This window comes from Hemiscyllium ocellatum, chromosome 2 (genome assembly GCF_020745735.1).
Source record: "Hemiscyllium ocellatum isolate sHemOce1 chromosome 2, sHemOce1.pat.X.cur, whole genome shotgun sequence".
Lineage (NCBI taxonomy): Eukaryota > Metazoa > Chordata > Chondrichthyes > Orectolobiformes > Hemiscylliidae > Hemiscyllium > Hemiscyllium ocellatum.
In genome coordinates, this window is record NC_083402.1 from 153,376,898 (window position 1) to 153,397,082 (window position 20,185).

Consider the following 20,185-nt stretch of genomic DNA (forward strand, 5'->3'; position numbering starts at 1 on the left):
GATTAAATATTTCTCACACACAAAGTCTTGTTGACTATTTGTAATTTGTTGTTGCTTTTCAAATACATGTAAATCCTATCCCTCAGGATCCCCTCCAACAACTTGTCTACCACTGATGTCAGACTCACTGGTCTATAGTTCCCTGCCTTTTCCACACCATTTTTAAAAAATAATGGCACCACATTAGCCAACCTCCAGTCTTCAGGCACCTTACCTATGGCTATTGATGATACAAATATTTCAGCAGTCACTTCTGTAGCTTCCCACAAAGTTCTGGGGTACACCTGACCAGACCCTGGAGATTTATTCACCTCTATGTGTTTTAAGACACCCAGCATCTCCTCTTAATATGGAGACTTTTCAAGATATCACTATTTATTTCCCTACGTTCTCTTGCTTCCATATCTTTCTCCATAGTAAATATTAATGTTAAATACTTGTTTAGTATCTTACCCATCTCCTGCAGTTCCACATATACATGACCTTGTTGTTTTTAAGGGGCGAGAGTGTGGTGCTGGAAAAGCACAGCAGGTCAGGTCCGAGGAACAGGAGAATCAATGATTTGGGCATAAGCCTCATTCCTAATGAAGGGCTTATGTTTGAAACATTGATTCTCCTGCTCCTCAGATGCAACCTGACCTGCTGTGCTTTTCCAGCACCACACTCTCGACTCTGATCTCCAGAATCTGCAGTCCTCACTTTCTCCTGTTCTTTGAGGGGCCCTATTCCCTTCCTAGTTACTCTTTTGTCTTTAATATATTTGTTGAATCTCTTTGAATTCTCTTTAACCTTACTTGCCAAAGCTATCTCATGACCTCTTTTTGTCCTCTTAACTTCCCTTGAGTATATTCCTACTGCCCTTATATGCTTCTCGGGATTCACTGGAATTTCCCTGGCATATGCTTCCTTCTTTTTCTTGAGGAGAACCTCAACTTTTCTAGTGGGCCAAGTAGACTTACTTTTATTTAGTGTCTCCTTATGTAGCCCTGTGTCAAAGTTTGTTTGCGTCTGTAAAATCTCTTGAGATATTTTACCATCTAAAAAATGTTGTGATAAATGCAAATTGTCATTGCTTTTGAAATCTTACCCCATCAGTACTGGAGATCAAACAAACACTATGTCAAATCAGAGACTGTGAGGAGACCAAGAGAAATAGTGCTGATGTAAAGTTGGGCAAAAAGTCTTCATCATACGCGTGGAACCTTACAATGTATTTTTGGATGATCAGTTGAGTGGCAGTATGTATGGTTCTTCACTTTCTCTTAGAGTCATAGAGTCATAGAGACGTACAGCACGGAAAGACACCTTTCAGTCCAACTCATCCATGCTGACCAGATATCCTAACCTAATCTAATTCCACTTGCCAGCAGCCAGCCCATATCCCTCTAAACCCCTCCTATTCATATACCCATCCAGATGCCTTTTAAATGTTACAGTTGTACTAGCCCCCACCATTTCCTCTGGCAGCCCATTCCACACATGCACCATCATCTGCGTGAAAAAGATGCCCTTTAGGTGTCTTATGTATTTTTCCCCTCGCACCCTAAACCTATGCCCTCTAGTTCTGCACTCCCCCACCCCAGGGAAAAGACTTTGTCCATTTATCCTGTCCACACACCTCATGATTTTATAAAGCGCTATAAGGTCACCCCTCAGCCTCTGACACTCCAGGGAAAACAGCCACAGCTTATTCAACATCTCCCTATAGCTCAAATCCTCCAACCCTGGCAACATCCTTGTAAATCTTTTCTGAACCCTTTCAAGTTTTACAACATCCTTCCACCAGAATTGCATGCAATATTCCAAAAGTGGCCTAACCAATGTCCTATACAGCCTTAACATGACCTCCCAACTCCAGTACTCAATACTCTGACCATATATGAAAGCATACCAAACACCTTCTTCACTATCAAATACACCTGCAACTCTGCTTTCAAGGAGCAATGAACCTACACTTCAAGGTCCCTTTGTTCAGCAACACTCCCTAGGACCTTATCATTTAATGTATAAGTCCTTCTGAACTCATTTCATTTTTTACATTTATTGCAAACAGAAATAATCTCTACTGAAGACCTTTCTGTGTTTCCCCTTTTCTCATTAATATGAATTCTGCCCAATTATTCCAGACTAATTGACTTTCTGAAAGGACAGTTCAATAATTGGAAAGGAAAGGTTCTAGTCAATGATTAAAAACAAATTTAAGTTCATGACTTGCTATCAAAGACTCCTGTGTTGAAAGAGAACTAGAAGACGAGTTTAAGTGTTTTGTTTATCATGGCAACCATGCTACGCATGTACTGATTACATAAGACCCTAAAACTAATAATCCAGACAGAAAGGATAATCAGATATCAATAATAGTTAGGCTTAACATTGAAGGCATTATTTCTCAGATTTATCACCAATCAATGCTTGGCAGTTTCTGAGAAGTTTTTAATCTTGAACAAAAATACCTCAATATTTCTCCCTGCTAACTCAATATTTTAATATATACATTACTGTTACATGAAAGCAAATGTTTATTCTTAAAAGTTATTGAAGTTATTTCAGTGTAGCAAAGCAGTTGGCATCATAGCATCATCTGACTTCCACACGAGTTCTTCCAGCAAGAATCACTAAGGTTCTCAAGGAAGCAGGAGCCCAGCCCAATTTTTATCTCTCTAACATGTGGATGTTGATAAGATTGGACATATCCTGACATGTCTAATTACATTAGTTCATATGACATTAGATTATTGTGATGTTGATCATGAGGCATCAAACTTGATAACATTTGATCACATGATAAAACCATAATTCTTAGAAGCAGAATTAAGCCATTAGGCCCATTGAATTTGTTCTATCATTCAATCATGGCTGGTATGTTTCTTAACCCTATTCTCCTGACTTCTTTCTTAACCTGCAAACCCCTTACTATTCAAGAACCTTTCTATCTCTGTCTTAAATACACTCAATGCCTCACCCTACACAGCCTTCTGTGACAATGGGTTCCACAGATTCACCACCCTCTGGTTGAAGAAACTCCTCCTCATCTCAGTTATAAAGGGTCATCCCTTCACTCTGATGCTGTGCCGTTGGGTCCTAGTCTCTCCAACTGGGGCAAATATCTTCTCCGTGTCCTCTCAGTATTCTGCAAGTTTCAATAAGATTCCCCCCTCAACCTTCTAAACTCCACCAAGTACAGACCCAAAGTCCTTAATTGCTCCTCACATGGCAAACCCTTCGTCCCTGGGATCATTCTTGTGAACCTCTCCTAGACCCCATCCAAAAGAGAGACTACTGATACTGGAGATCAGAGTTGGAAAGTGTGGCACTGTAAAAGCACAGCAGGTCAGGCAGCATCCGAGGAGCAAGAGAATTGATATTTCAGGCATATGCCCTTCATCGGGAATGTGGGGGAGGTGGGGGTGTGGGAAGGAGGCTGAGAGATAAATAGGAATGTGGGGGTTGGAGTTGCGGGACGTTAGCTGGGAAGCCAATAGGTAGAAGGAGGTGGCAGTGATGGTGATAGGTCAGAGGAAAGGGTAAAGCGAATAAGTGGGAAGGTAGATGGACAGGTAGGACAGTTCAAGAGGGTGGTGCTGAGTTGGAAGGTTGGATGTGGGATAGGATGGGGGAAGGGGAGATATGGAAACTGGTGAAGTTGACGTTGATGCCATATGGTTGGAGGGTCCCAAGTGGAAAATGAGGTGTTCTTCGTCCAGTTGTCATGTGTCCTGAATTTGGCGGTGAAGGAGTTTTTACAGGAGAAGGGTTGGGAGGAGGTGTAGAAGACACTGCTTTTGTGAACACCACATGGATTGTCATTTCCACTACAGCAGGTGTAACTGAAAGCACCACCACCCCGACCGACATTGTCTACGCCACTTCCTCTTGTGACATCACCTATGATATCATGACTATCCCCACTTCAGAGACAGTCTCCACTCTACTCCCAACTCCAGCTCTACACCAGGCCCCACCATCAGAGATATGTTTCTCTCCCCACTCCTATCAGCATTCTGCAGAGACCATTCCATCCATGAGTCCCTCATTAGTCCTATGCCCCCACTAACACACTCTCCACACCTGGTACTTTCCCTCACCTCCATCCAAGGCCGCAAAAGATCTTTTCACATCCGGCAGAGATTTTCCTGCACATCCAAATGCCTCATCCAGTGTGTCCATTGTTCTCGATGTGGTCTCAAAGAACAAAGAAAATTACAGCACAGGAGCAGACCCTTTGGCCCTCCAAGCCTGTGCCAATGCAGATCCTCTATCTAAACCTGCTGCCTATTTACTAACAATCTGTATCCTTCTACCCCCTGCCCATTCATGTACAACGAGATACATGTTAAATGGTGCTATCGTTCTCGCCTCTACCACCTCCATGGGCAACGTGTTTCAGGACCCCACCACCCTCTGTGTGAAGAACTTTCCATGCATATCTTCCTTAAAGTTTTTCCCTCTCACCTTGAACTTGTGATCACTAGTAATTGAATCCCCCACTTTGGGAAAAAGCTATCCACCCTGTCTGTACCTCTCATGATTTTGTAGACCTCAATCAGGTCCTCCCACAACCTCCATCTTTCCAATGAAAATAATCCTACTTTACTCAACCTCTCTTCATAGCTAGTGCCGTCCATACCAGGCAACTTCCTGGTGAATCTCCTCTGCACCCTCTCCAAAGCATCCGCATCCTTTTGGTAATGTGGTGACCAGAACTGTACACAGTATTCCAAATGTGGCTGAACCAAAGTCCTATACAACTGTAACATGACCTACCAACTGTTGTACTCAATACCCCGGCCAATGAAGGAATACATGTGTATGCTATCTTGACTACTCTATCAACCTGCGTTGCTACCTTCAGGGTACAATGGACCTACACACCCAAATCTCTCTGTGTATCAATTTTTGCCAGGGCTTTTCCATTTATTGTATAGTTCGCTCTTGAATTGGATCTTCCAAAATGCATCACCTCCCATTTGCCTGGATTGAACTCCATCTGCCATTTCTCTGCCCAATCTACATATATTCTGTTGCATTCTCTGACAGTCCACTTCACTATCTTCTACTCCACCAATCTTAGTGTCATCTGCAAATTTGCTAATGAAGCAACCTACACCTCCCTCCAAATCTTTTATGTATATCACAAACAACAGTGGATCCCAGCACAGATCCCTGTGGGACACCACTGATCATAGGTCTCCATTTTGAGAAACATCCTTCCACTACTACTCTCTGTCTCCTGCTGCCCAGCCAGTTCTCTATCCATCTAGCTAGTACACCCTGCATCCCATGTGACTTCACTTTCTCCATCAGCCTACCATGGGGAACATTATCAAATTCCTTACTGAAGTCCATTTATATGACATCTACAGCCCTTCCCTCATCAATCAACTATGTCACTTCCTCAAAGAATTCTACTAAGTTGGTAAAACATGACCTCCCCTGCACAAAATCATGCTGCCTATCACTGATAAGCCCTTTTCCTTCCAAATGTAAATAGATCCTATCCCTCAGTGTCTTTTCCAGCAGCTTCCCAACCGCTGACGTCGAGCTAACGGGTCTATAACTACCTGGATTATCCCTCCTAAACTTCTGAAACAAGGGGATAACATTAGTAATTTTCCAGTCCTTTGAGACCTCACCTATGTTCAAGGATGCTGAAAACTTATTTGTTAAGGCCCCAGCTATTTCCTCTCTCATTTCCCTCAGTAACCTGGGATAGTTCCCATTCCGACTTGGAGACCTATCCACCATACTGCCTAGTGAGTTTTGAGAAGATTTGTTGCTTAGTTTAAGGTTCTGGATGTAGGTTTGCTTGCTGAACTGGAAGGTTGGTTTTCAGACATTTTGTCACCACACTAGGTAACATCATCAGTGAGCCTCCGGATGAAGCACTGGTGGTGTGGCCCAATTTGTATTTATGTGTTTAGGTTTCCATGGGTTGGTGATGTAATTTTCTGTGGTGATGCCATTTTTCTCAGGGTGTGGTAAATAGGATCCAAGTCAATGCGTTGTCAGAATTCCAGTTGTAATGCCATGCTCTTAGGAATTCTCATGCATGTTTCTGTTTGGCTGACCTTACTGCCTTTTAGATTAGATTAGATTAGTGTGGATACAGGTCTTTCAGCCCAACAAGTCCACACCGACCCTCCGAAGAGTAACCCACCCAGCCCCATTTCCCTCTGACTAATGTATCTAACATAATGGATAATTTGTTGTGGTTCTGTTCGCTAAGCTGGGAATTTGTGTTGCAGACGTTCCGTCCCCTGTCTAGGTAACATCCTCAGTGCTTGGGAGCATCCTGAGAAGTGCTTCTGTGATCTTGCCCCCGGCATTTATAGTGGTTTGTATCTGCCGCTTCCGGTTGTCAGTTCCAGCTGTCCACTGCAGTGGTCGGTATATTGGGTCCAGATCGATGTGTTTGTTGATTGAATCTGTGGATGAGTGCCATGCCTCTAGGAATTCCCTGGCTGTTCTCTGTTTGGCTTGTCTTATAATAGTAGGACAACGCCTTAATTGCCTCACAACACACTTCGCATTCAACAACCAAATATATGAACAAATCAACGACACACCCATGGGCTCACCCATCTCTGGACTCTATAGCAGAAGTGGTAATGCAAAGGTTAGAAAAACAGTCTTACCGCAAATTCAACCCAAACTCTGGGTCAGATATGTGGATGGCACCTTTCTAATCATTAAAAACACAGAAATAGAGAACACACACCGAACCATCAACGCCGCACTCACAGGAATCAGATTCACTCGTGAGGAAGAAAAGGAGAACCAACTCCCATTCCTAGACGTGATGGTACAGAGAACACCAAACGGAGAATTCACCACAAAGGTATACAGGAAAGCCACACACACAGACCAAGTCCTAAACTATGAAAGCAACCAACACACACAAAAGTAGTTGGATCAAGACACTGCAAAAGGGCCACAATACACTGCAGTACACCAGAACTGCAAAAAGACAATAGACAATAGATAATAGGTGCAGGAGTAGGCCATTCTGCCCTTCGAGCCTGTACCACCATTCAATATGATCATGGCTGATCTTACTTAATCAGTATCCTGTTCCTGCCTTATCTCCATAACCTTTGATTCCACAATCCTTGAGAGCTCTATCCAACTCTTTATTAAATGAATCCAGAGACTGGGCCTCCACTGCCCTCTGGGGCAGAGCATTCCACACAGCCACCACTCTCTGGGTGAAGAAGTTTCTCCTCATCTCTGTCCTAAATGGTCTACCCCGTATTTTTAAGCTGTGTCCTCTGGTTCGGCACTCACCCATCAGCGAAAACATGTTTCCTGCCTCCAGAGTGTCCAATCCTTTAATATCTTATACATCTCAATCAGATCCCCTCTCAGTCTTCTAAACTCAAGGGTATACAAGCCCAGTCGCTCCAGTCTTTCAGTGTAAGGTAATCCCCCCATTCCAGGAATTGACCTTGTGAACCTCTGCTGCACTCCCTCAATAGCCAGAATGTCTTTCCTCAAATTTGGAGACCAGAATTGCACACAGTACTCCAGGTGTGGTCTCACCAGAGCCCTGTACAGCTGCAGAAGAACCTCTTTGCTTCTATACTCAATCCCTCTTGTTATGAAGGCCAGCATGCTATTAGCCTTCTTCACTACCTGCTGTACCTGTATGCTTGCCTTCATTGACTGGTGTACAAGAACACCCAGCTCTCTCTGTACTGCCCCTTTACCTAAATTGATTCCAATTAGGTAGTAATCTGCCTTCCTGTTCTTGCCACCAAAGTGGAAAACCATACATTTATCCACATTAAACTGCATCTGCCATGCATCTGACCACTCACCTAACCTGTCCAGGTCACCCTGTAATTTAACATCCTCATCACATTTCACCCTACCACCCAGCTTAATATCATCAGCAAATTTGCTTATGTTATTGCTAATACCATCATGGCTGATCATCCTTAATCAGGAAGAAGAACACCTATGCAATATATTCGCCAAAGACGGATATCCCCCGCAATTTCATCAACAGATGCCCAAGGGAAAGACAACTGAATGAGGATATGCCACAATCCAAAGGACTAGCCACATTATCAAACATCAAAAACATTTCTGAACTGACAGCCAGACTACTGCGACCACTAGGACTCATAACAGCACACAAACCAACAGCCACTCTCAGACAACAACTCACCAGAACCATATCAAACATGGATTTACCCTCAAACAGTTGCTCCCAATCCACATTGCCGAATTTTGATATAGTTGGCCTTCCCCCAGTTTAGTACTCTTCCTTTAGGACGACTCTTGTCTTTGTCCATGAGTATTCTAAAACTTATGGAATTGTGCTCACTATTCCCAAAGTAATCCCCCTACTATAACTTCACCCACCTGGCCGGGCTCATTCCCCAACACCAGGTCCAGTACGGCCCCTTCCCGAGTTGGACTATTTACAGACTGCTCTAGAAAACCCTCCTGGATGGTTGTTACAAATTCTGCTCCTTCTAAACCTCTAACACTGAGTGAATCCCAGTCAATGCTGGGAAAGTTAAAATTTCCCATCTCCACCACCCTGTTGCTCCTCCATCTTTCTATGATCTCTCTACATATTTGTCCCTCTATCTCACACTCGCTGTTGGGAGCCCTATGTTACAGCCCCAACATTGTTACCGCACCCTTCCTATTTCTGAGCTCTGCCCGTATTGCCTCACTGCTCGGGTCCTCCATAGTGCCCTCCTTCAGCACAGCTGTGGTATACTCTCTGACCAGTAATGCAACTCCTCCACCCCTTTTACTGCCCTTTCTATCCTGCCTGAAGCATCTATACCCGAGGATGTTTAGTTGTCAATCATGACCATCCATCATTAGATTACTTACAGTGTGGAAACAGGCCCTTCGGCCCAACAAGTCCACACCGACCCACAACCCACCCATACATTTACCCCTTACCTAACACTACGGGCAATTTAGCATGGCCAATTCACCTGACCTGCACATCTTTGGACTGTGGGAGGAAACTGGAGCACCCGGAGGAAACCCACGCAGATATGGGAGAATGTGCAAACTCCACACAGTCAGTAGCCTGAGGTGGGAATTGAACCCGGGTCTCTGGCACTGTGAGGCAGCAGTGCTAACCACTGTGCCACCATCCCTCAACCAAGTGTCAGTAACAGCAATAACATCATACTCCCAGGTACTAATCCAAGCCCTAAGTTCATCTGCCTTACCCACTACACTTCTTGCATTAAAACAAATGCACCTCAGACCATCAGTCTCTCTGCGTTCATCATCTGCTTCCTGCCCACTCTTCCCCTTAGTCACGCTGACTTCACTATCTAGTTCTGTACAGGCTTTAGTTACTACCTCCTTCCTGTCCACTAACCTCCTCATTTGGTTTCCATCCCCCTGTCACATTAGTTTAAACCCTCCCCAACAGTGTTAGCAAAAGCACCCTGAGGACACTGATTCCAGTCCTGGAACAGCCCTGTAGACCATCTGATTTGTAATAGTCCCAACTCCCCAGAACTGGTCCTGCTGTCCCAAACATCTGTACCCAAATTCATTGAAATATGCAAGACTCTGAAAGGACTTTATAGTGTTGATGCAGAAAGCTTTCCCCTCAAGGTAGAGTCTAAGACCAGGGGGCATAATCTCAGAATAAGGGATTGAAAAATATAAAACAGAGATGAGGAGGACTTCCTTATATCTGAGGGTTGTGAATCTCTGGAATTCCTTTTCATCGAGGGCTGTTGAAGTCATTAAATATATTCAAAGCTGAGACAGACAGGTCTTCAGAAGGTAAGGGATTCAAGGATTATGGGGAAAAGGCATGAAAGTGGACCGGAAGATTATCAGAACATCAATGATCTCATTAAACGGTGGAGCAGACTCAATGGGCTCAATAACCTGCTCCCATGTTTTTTTAAAATTCATTCTTGGGCTGTGGGCGTCACTGGCAGGGCCAATATTATTGCCTGAAGTTAGTTGTCCGTGGACAAGATTTTTCCAGTAATTGTAGAGACTAGGACTCTTGGGCACAGTCTCAGAGTGAAGGATGATCTTTTAGAACTGAGATAAGGAGGAATTTCTTCAGCCAGAGGATAAATAATCTGTGGAATGCACTGCTGCAGAAGGCTCTGGAGGCCAATTCATTGACTGTATTTAAAACAAAGATAGTTATGTTCTTGATGAGTAAGGGAGCTAAGGTTTACAGGGAAAAGGCAGGAGAGTGGTGATGAGAAACATACCAGCTATGATCAAATAGTGGAGCAGACTCAGTGGGTTGAATTACCTAATTTTGCTCCTGGTATCCTATGGTCATTTGGTTTTATGATTGGAGGAAGAGCAGAAATATCAGAAGAGATAGTAAAAGGGCTGATTATCACAGGGGAGGTTTGGAGTAGGACTGAGGGAACTGCCAATGGAAAGGAAATTCACCAAAGATCCTGAGACAGCACCTTGCAAACCCATGACCACTTTCATCCAGAAGGGTAAGTGCAGCAGATACATGGGAGCACCTCCAAGCCATTCACCATCCTGACTTAAAACTGTTCCTTCATTGTTGCTGGGTCAAAATTCTGGAATTTCCTCTCTAATATCATTGTTGGTCAACCCACAACAGACCATTTTGATGTAGTTAGAGAAAAAGATTTCTTTTTGAGAGGTCAATAACCACGATTAAATTCATTGGCAAAGGATCTCTAAGGGACATGATGTTTGTTTCTTTGACAAGAGAATACAAAATTGGCTTTAGGGTAGGAGACAGAAGGTAGTAGTAGATAGTTTTGTTTGGATTGGAGGGCTATGACCAAGAATGTACGATAAGGATTGGTGTTGGGTCCACAGTTGTTTGTCATTGATTCAGATGGGATTCAGATGAAAATATAGGAGGCATGGTTAGTAAGTTTGTGGATGATACCGAAATTGGTCCTGTAGTGGACAGTGAAGCAGCTTATCTAAGATTACAACGGGAACTTGTTCAGCTGGGCCAATGGGGAGGAGTCGCAGATAGAGTATAATTTAGATAAATATGAGGTCATAGAGTCATAGAGATGTGCAGCATGGAAACAGACCCTTCGGTCCAACCAGTCCATGCCGACCAGATATCCCAACCCAATCTAGTCCCACCTGCCAGCACACAGCCCATATCCCTCCAAACGCTTCCTATTCATATACCCATCCAAAATGCCTTTTAAATGTTGCAATTGTACCAGCCTCCACCACATCCTCTGGCAGCTCATTCCATACACATACCACCCTCTGCGTGAAAAAGTTGCCCCTTAGGTCTCATTTATATCTTTCCCCTCTCACCCTAAACCTATGCCCTCTACTTCTGGACTCCCTGACTCCAGGGAAAAGACTTTGCCTATTTATCCTATCTATACCCCTCATAATTTTGTAAACCTCTATAAGGTCACCCATTGGCCTCCGACGCTCCAGGGAAAACAGCCCCAGCCTGTTCAGCCTCTCCCTATAGCTCAATTCTCCAACCCTGGCAACATCTTTGTAAATCTTTTCTGAACCCTTTCAAGTTTCACAACATCTTTCTGATAGGAAGGAGACCAGAATTGCATATAATATTCCAACAGTAGCCTAACCAATGTCCTGTACAGCCGCAACATGACCTTCCAACTCCTGTACTCAATACTCTGACCAATAAAGGAAAGCATACCAAACGCCTTCTTCAGTATCCTATCTAACTGTGACTCCACTTTCAAGGAGCTATGAACCTGCACGCCAAGGTCTCTTTCTTCAGCAACACTCTCTAGGACTTTACCATTAAGTGTATAGGTTCTGCTAAGATTTGCTTTCCCAAAATGCAGCACCTCGCATTTATCTGAATTAAACTCCATCTGCCACTTCTCAGCCAATTGGCCCATCTGATCAAGATCCTGTTGTAATCTGAAGTAATCCTCTTTGCTGTCCACTACACCTCCAATTTTGATGTCATCTGCAAACTTACTAACTCTACCTCTTATGCTCGCATCCAAATCATTTATGTAAATGACAAAAAGTAGAGGACCCAGCACCGATCCTTGTGGCACTCCACTGGTCACAGGCCTCCAATATGAAAAACAACCCTCCACCACCATCCTCTGTCCTCTACCTTTGAGCCAGTTCTGTATCCAAATGGCTAGTTCTCCATGTATTCCATGAGATCTAGCCTTGCTAATCAGTTTCCCATTGGAAACCTTGTCAAACATCCATATAGATCACATCTACTGTCTGCCCTCATCAATCTTTTTTGTTACTTCTTCAAAAAACTCAATCAAGTTTGTGAGACATGATTTCCCACACACAAAGCCATGTTGACTATCCCTAATCAGTCCTTGTCTTTCCAAATACATGTACATCCTGTCCCTCAGGATTCCCTCCAACAATTTGCCCACCACTGAGGTCAGGTTCACTGATCTATGGTTCCCTGGCTTGTCCTTACTACCCTTGTTAAACAGTGGCACCACGTTTGCCAACCTCCAGTCTTCCAGCACCTCACCTGTGACTATTGATGATACAAATATCTCAGTATTGCATTTTGGTAAGACTAACCAGGACAGGACTTGTACATGCTAAATTGTTTGTAGTATCCAGGGCTTTGTAGGTTAAGTGGATTAACCATGGGAAATACAGGGTTTCAGGGATAGAGTAGGGGGATGAGTCCGGGTGGAGTGCTCTTCAAAGGATCAATGTGGACTTGATCCTGCCGTCGGTGGTGGGAAAGACAATACTAGGGGATGGGATCTATTTATATCTAGATAGGAATGGTTTTGTGCAGGGGAGATTGTGCCTTACCAACTTAATAGAGTTGTTTGAGGAAGTGATCAAGTTGATAGATGAAGGAAGGGGCTGTTGATGTCATATACATGGACTTTAGTAAGGTGCTTGATAAGGTTCCTCATGATAGACTAATGGAGAAGGTGAAGTCACATGGTGTGCAGGGTGTTCTAGCTAGGTGGATAAAGAACTGGTTGAGCAACAGGAGACAGAGAGTAATTGTTGAAGGGAGTTTCTCAAAGTGGAGAAAGGTGACCAGTGGTGTTCCACAGGGGTCAGTGTTGGGGCCACTGTTGTTTGTAATATACATAAATGATCTGGAAGAGGGCACTGTTGGTATGATCAGCAAGTTTGCAGATGATATGAAGATTGGTGGAGTAGCAGAAAGCATAAGGGACTGTCAGAGAATATAGGAGGATATAGACAGACTGGAGAGTTGGGCAGAAAAGTGGCAGATGGATTTCAATCCAGACAAATGTGAGGTGATGTATTTAGGCAAGACTAATTCTAGAACGTATTATACAATGAATGGAAGAGCTTGGGAAAGTTGATGAGCAGAGAGATCTGAGAGTGCAAGTCCATTGTACCCTGAAGGTTGCTGCACAGGTGGATAGAGTGGTCAAGAAGGCATATAGTATGCTTGCCTTCATCAGATGGGGTATTGAGTAAAGAGCTGGCAGGTCATGTTAAAATTGTACAAGACATTGGTTCGGCTGCATTTAGAATACTGTGTACGGTTCTGGTCGCCACATTAGCAAAAGGATGTGGACGCTTTGGAAAGGGTTCTGAGAAGATTTACGAGGATGTTGTCTGGTATGGAAGCTGCTATGAAGAGAGGTTGAGTAGGTTAGGTTTGTTTTCATTAGAAAAAGGGAGATTGAGGGGGGACCTGATTGTGATTTATAAAATCATGAAGGGTATAGACAGGGTGGATAGAGACAAGCTTTTTCCCAGAGTGAAGGATTCAATAATGAGAGGTCACGCTTTCAAGGTGAGAGGTGGAAAGTTTAAGGAGGATACACACGGCAAGTACTTCACACAGAGGGTGGTGGGCGTCTGGAACGCGTTGCCAGCAGAGGCGGTAGAGGCAGTCACGGTAGATTAATTTAAGATGCATCTGGGCAGATACATGAGTAGATGGGGAGCAGAGGGCCACAGATGCTTCGAAATTGACCAGCAGGTTTAGACAGTAGATTTGGATCGGCTCAGGCATCGAGGGCCAAATGGCCTGCCTCCATATAGAACATAGGACATTACAGCGCAGTACAGGCCCTTCGGCCCTCAGTGTTGCATGAACCTGTGGAACCAATCTGAAGAACAAATCTGAATGCCTACACTATTCAATTTTCATCATATATTTATCCAATGACCATTTAAATATCCTTAAAGTTGACAAGTCTATACTGTTGCAGGCAGTACGTTCCATGCCCCAACTACTCTCTGAGTAAAGAAACTACCTCTGACCTCTGTCTTATATCTATCACCCCTCAATTTAAAGCTAGGTCCCTTGTGCTAGCCATTATCATCCAAGGAAAAAGGCTCTCACTATCCACCCAATCTAATCCTCTGATTATCTTATATGTCTCAATTAAGTCACCTCTCAACCTTTATCTTTCTAACAAAAACAGTCTCAAGTCCCTCAGCCTTTCCTCATAAGACCTTTCCTCCATACCAGGCACATCCTAGTAAATCTCCTGTGAGCCCTTTCCAAAGTTTCCACATCCTTCCTATAATGTGGTGACCAGAACTGTACACAATACTCCAAGTGCAGCTGCACCAGAGTTTTGTACAGGCAACAGGCAACACACTACAGGCAACTACCAGCTGATCCGACCAAAGAACGCACCCATGAATTAAACACACTGACCAGAACTTTGGATCCAGTCCTTCAGAGTTCCCTACGCGCCCTCATCCCACGTACTTCTCGTGTAGGTGACTTCTACTGCCTTCCAAAGGTACACAAAGCCAACACACCGGGACGTCCCATCGTGTCGGGCAATGGAACCCTATGTGAGAATCTCTCCGGCTTTGTGGAAGGCATCTTGAAACCTATTGTACAGGGGATCTCCAGCTTCTGTCGTGACACTATGGATTTCTTGCAGAAACTCAGCACCCACGGACCAGTCGAACCGGGAACATTCCTCGTCACAATGGATGTTTCCGCACTCTACACCAGCATTCCCCACAAAGATGGCATCGCGGCAACAGCCTCAGTACTCAACACCAACAACTGCCAATCTCCAAACACCATCCTACAGCTCATCCGCTTTATCCTCGATCACAACGTCTTCACCTTTGACAACCACTTCTTCATCCAGACACATGGAACAGCCATGGGGACCAAATTTGCACCCCAATATGTCAACATTTTTATGCACAGGTTCGAACAAGATTTCTTCTCTATGTAGGATCTCCAACCAACATTATACACCAGGTACATTGACGACATTTTCTTCCTCTGGACCCATGGCGAGGAGTCACTGATAAAACTACACAGTGACATCAACAAGTTTAATCCCACCATCAAACTCACCATGTACTACTCTCGACTATCTGTCTCATTCTTGGATACATGCACCTCCATCAAGGATGGACATCTCAGCACCATATTCCACCACAAAACCAGGCAACCTTACAATGCTACACTTCTCCAGCTTCCACCCAAAACATATTAAAACAGCCATTCCCTATGGACAAGCCCTACGCGTACACCGGATCTGCTCAGATGAGGAGGAACGTGACAGACACTTGGAAGTACTCAAGGATGCCCTCACAAGAACGGGATACGATGCTCAACTCATCGACCGCCAGTTCCAACGTGCCACAACAAGGAACCGTAATGACCTCCCCAGGAGACAGACACGTGCTGCCACCGGCCGGGTACCCTTCGTTGTTCAGTACTTCCCAGGAGCTACGCCATGTTCTTCGCGACCTGCAACACATTATCAATGAGGATGAGCACCTCACCAAGACCTTCCTCACACCTCCACTACTTGCCTTTAAACAACCGCCAAACCTCAAACAGATCATTGTTCGTAGCAAGCTGCCCGGCTCTCAGGACAACTCCATACGACCCTGCCACGGTAGGCACTGCAGGACGTGTCAGAGTGTGGACATAGATACCACCATTATATGTGGGGACACCTCCCACCATGTACATGGCAGGTACTCATGTGACTCAGCCAACGTTGTCTATCTTATATGTTGCAGGCAAGGATGCCCTGAGGCATGGTACATTGGGGAAACCAAGCCAAAGGCTACAACAACGGATGAATGGGCACCGCACAACAATCAACAAACAGGAGGGTCCCATCCCAGTTGGGGAACACTTCAGTGGTCCAGGACATTCGACCTCGGACCTTCGGGTGACCATCCTCCAAGGCAGACTTCGGGACAGGCGCAGCGAAAAGTGGCCGAGCAGAGGCTGATAGCTAAGTTCGGTACCCATAGGGAGGGCCTCAATCGGGACCTTGGGTTCATGTCACATTACAGGTGACCACCATTGCACTATATACACACACACTCTCACACGCACACAGGCACTCCTATACACACATGCTCACAGACACAGATATACACAGACACCCACACACACCCTTACAGACAATCACACTCCCACACTCACACATGCACCCCTTCACAGACTTAAGACACTCTGCACTCATTACACACACACACACACACACACACACACACACACACACACACACACACACACACACACACACACATACATTTTCTCACACTCACAATCCCCAACCCAAGCAGACACACACACAGACAGACAAAGATCCACATGCACACATATATTTTGTGGGGTGAATTTGTACTTGCAGGGTTACATTGCACTTTGCTCAAACACTGCATGCATTCATGTAGAACTCCATTATCTCACTTTTCAGATCAGATTCAATCTAAAGATCAGGCCATAGACAGAGAACACAGGGGGCTAACACCTTCAACATATTGTCTAACTATCACCATTGTTAACAGCTAATCTGAGAATGCAACTTTTTAAAAAAAGGTTTTGTGATTTACACATGAAGGAAGTGAAATTAGCATGGTATTCTAACAGATGAAAGGCTTAACAATCAGTTTTTCAATGTATAATTTCAGTTACATCACACTGTAAAAGTTTGCTATAAATTCTGTGTGTTAGGATTGAACCCTCCACCACCACCTGATGAAGGAGCTTCACTCCGAAGGCTGGTGTGCTTCCAATTAAATCTGTTGGACTATAACCTGGTGTTGTGTGATTTTTAATTTTGTACACCCCAGTCCAACACCGGCATCTCCAAATCATCCTAGCATAAGACTACTTCTTCCTCTTGACAAGAGATTCAACTTCTTGAGTAAACCACAGCTCTCTTGCTCCAACACTTCTTTCCTGCCTGACAGGTACATACTTATTAAGGACACCTAGTAGCTGTTCCTTGAATAAGCTCCATGTTTCAATTGTGCTCATCCCCTGCAGTTTCCTTCCCCATCTTATGCATCTTAAATCTTGCCTAATCGCATCACAATTGCCTTTCCCTCAGCAATAACTCTTGCTCTGTGGCATATACCTATCCCTTTCCATCGCTAAGGTAAACATATCTGAAAAGTGCTCACATACCTCCAAATCTGACACCTGGCCAGATTCATTATCCAGTATGAAATCCAATGTGGCCTCACCCTTGTTGACTTGTCCACATATTGTGTCAGGAAACCATCCTGCACACATTGGACAAAAAACTAATCCATCTAAAGTACTTGAACTATCATAGTTCCAGTCAATATTTGGAAACTTAAGACCCCCATAACAACTACCCTGTTACTCTCGCTCTTATCCTGAATCATCTTTGCTATCCTTTCCTCTATATCTCTGGAACTACCCGTAAGCCTATAGAAAACTCCCAAAAGGGTGACCTCTCCTTTCAAGTTTCTAACCTCAGCCCATACTACCTCAGTAGATGAGTCGTCAAACTGCTACTGTTATACTGTCCTTGACTGACAATGCCACTCCTCCTCCACTTTTACCATATTCTCTGTTCTTACTGAAACATCTTAAGCCCAGAACCTGCAACAACCATTCCTGTCCCTGTTCTATCCATGTCTTCGAAGTGGCCACAACATTGAAGTCCCAGATACCAACCCATGCTGCAAGTTCACCCACCTTATTCTGGATGCTCTTGGTGTTAATGTAGATGCACTTCAAACCACCTTCCTGCTTGCCGGTGAACTCTTGCGACCTTGAAACTTCATTTCTGACTTCACTACTCTCGCACTCCTGGACACTGGAACTACAATTTAGGATCCCTTCACCCTGCTGAATTAGTTTAAACCCACCTGAGGAACATTAGCAAATATCCCCTCCCCCAGGATATTGGTACCCCTCTGGTTCAGGTAAAGACCATCCTGTTTGTAGAGGTCCCACCTACCCCAGAATGAGCCCCAGTTATCCAAGTATCCAAAACCCTCCCTCCTGCACCATCCTTGTAGCCATGTGTTCAACTCCCCTCTTTACCCATTCCTGACCTCACTAGCACGTGGCATGGGCAACAAACCAGAGACAACTATGTTTGTTCTACCTCTAAGCTTCCATCCTAGCTCCCTGACTTTCTGCCTTAAATCACGATCTCTTTTCCTACCTATGTCGTTACTGCCTATGTGGACCATGACTTGGGGCTACTCCCCCTCCCCAAGGATCCTGAAAACACGATCAGAGACATCACAAACCCTGGCACCTGGGAGACAACACACCAACCGTGAGTCTCTCTCATCCCCACAGAACCTCCTATCTATCCCCCTAACAATGGAGTCCCCAATGATTAATACTCTGTTCATCTCCCCCCTTCACTTCTGAGCACAGGGACAGACTCTGTGCCAGAATCCTGTATCCCATGGTTTATCCCTGATAAGTCAACCTCCCCAGCATTATCCAAAATGATATTTGTTAATGAGGGGAACAGCCACAGGGGTTCCCTGCACTGCTAGCCCAGTTCGCATTTCCGTCCCATGACTTTAATCCATCTGTCTCTTTCTTGCACCAAAGGCGTGACTTCCTCCCTGTAACTCCGCTCAATAACCCCTCTGCCTTCCGAATGATCCGATATTCATCCAACTCCAGCTCCAGTTCCCTAACATGGTTTTTGAGGAGCTGGAGTTGGGTGCACTTAGAACACAGAACATTACAGCACAGTACATGCCCTTCGGCCCTCGATGTTGTGCCGCCCTGTCATACTAATCTGAGGCCCATCCCACCTACACTATTCCATATACGTCCATATGCCTGTCCAATGACGACGTAAATGCGCTTAAACTTGGCGAATCTACTACCGCTGCAGGCAAAGCATTCCATACCCTTACTACTCTCTGAGTAAAGAAACTACCTCTGATATCTGTCCTATATCTATCACCCCTCAATTTAAAGCTATGCCCCCTCGTGCTTACTGTCACCATACTTGGAAAAAGGCTCTCCCTGTCCACCCTATCTAACCCTCTGATTATCTTATATGTCTCTATTAAGTCACCTCTCAACCTTCTTCTCTCCAACGAAAACAGCCACAAGGCACTCATCCTTTCCTTATAAGATCTTCCCTCCATACCAGGCAACATCCTACTAAATCTCCTCTGAATCCTTTCCAAAGCTTCCACATTCTTCTTATTATGCGTTGACCAGAACTGTACACAATGCTCCAAGTGTAGCCGTACCAGAGCTTTGTACAGCTGCAGCATAACCTCCTGGTTCTGGAACTCAGTCCCTCTATTAACAAAGGCCAAAACACTGTATGCCTTCTTAACAACCCTGTCAATCTGGGTGGCAACTTTCAGGGATCTGTGTACATGGACACTGAGATCTCTCTGCTCAGCTGCACTCCCAAGAATCCGACCATTAGCCCAGTACTTTGCATTCCGATTACTCCGACCAAAGTGAATCACCTCACACTTATCCACATTAAACTCCATTTGCCACCTCTCAGCCCAGCTCTGCAGCTTATCTATGTCTCTCTGCAACCTACTACATCCTTTGTCACTATCCACAACTCCACCGACCTTAGTGTCGTCTGCAAATTTACTAACCCACCCTTCTAAGCCCTCATCCAGGTCATTTATAAAAATGACAAACAGCAGTGGACCCAACACGGACTCTTGCGGTACACCGCTAGTAACTGGACACCAAAATGAACATGTTCCATTAACTATAGCCCTCTGTTTTCTTTCAGCCAGCCAATTTCTGATCCAAACTGTCTCCCACAATCCCATTCCTCCGCATTGTGTACAATAGCCTACTGTGGGGACCTTATCGAACGCCTTGCTGAAATCCATATACACTGCATCAACCGGTTTACTCTCATCTACCTGTTTGGTCACTTTGTCAAAAAACTCAATAAGATTCGTTAGGCACAGCCTACCCTTCCCAAAACCATGCTGACTGTCCCTGATCTGATTATTCTTT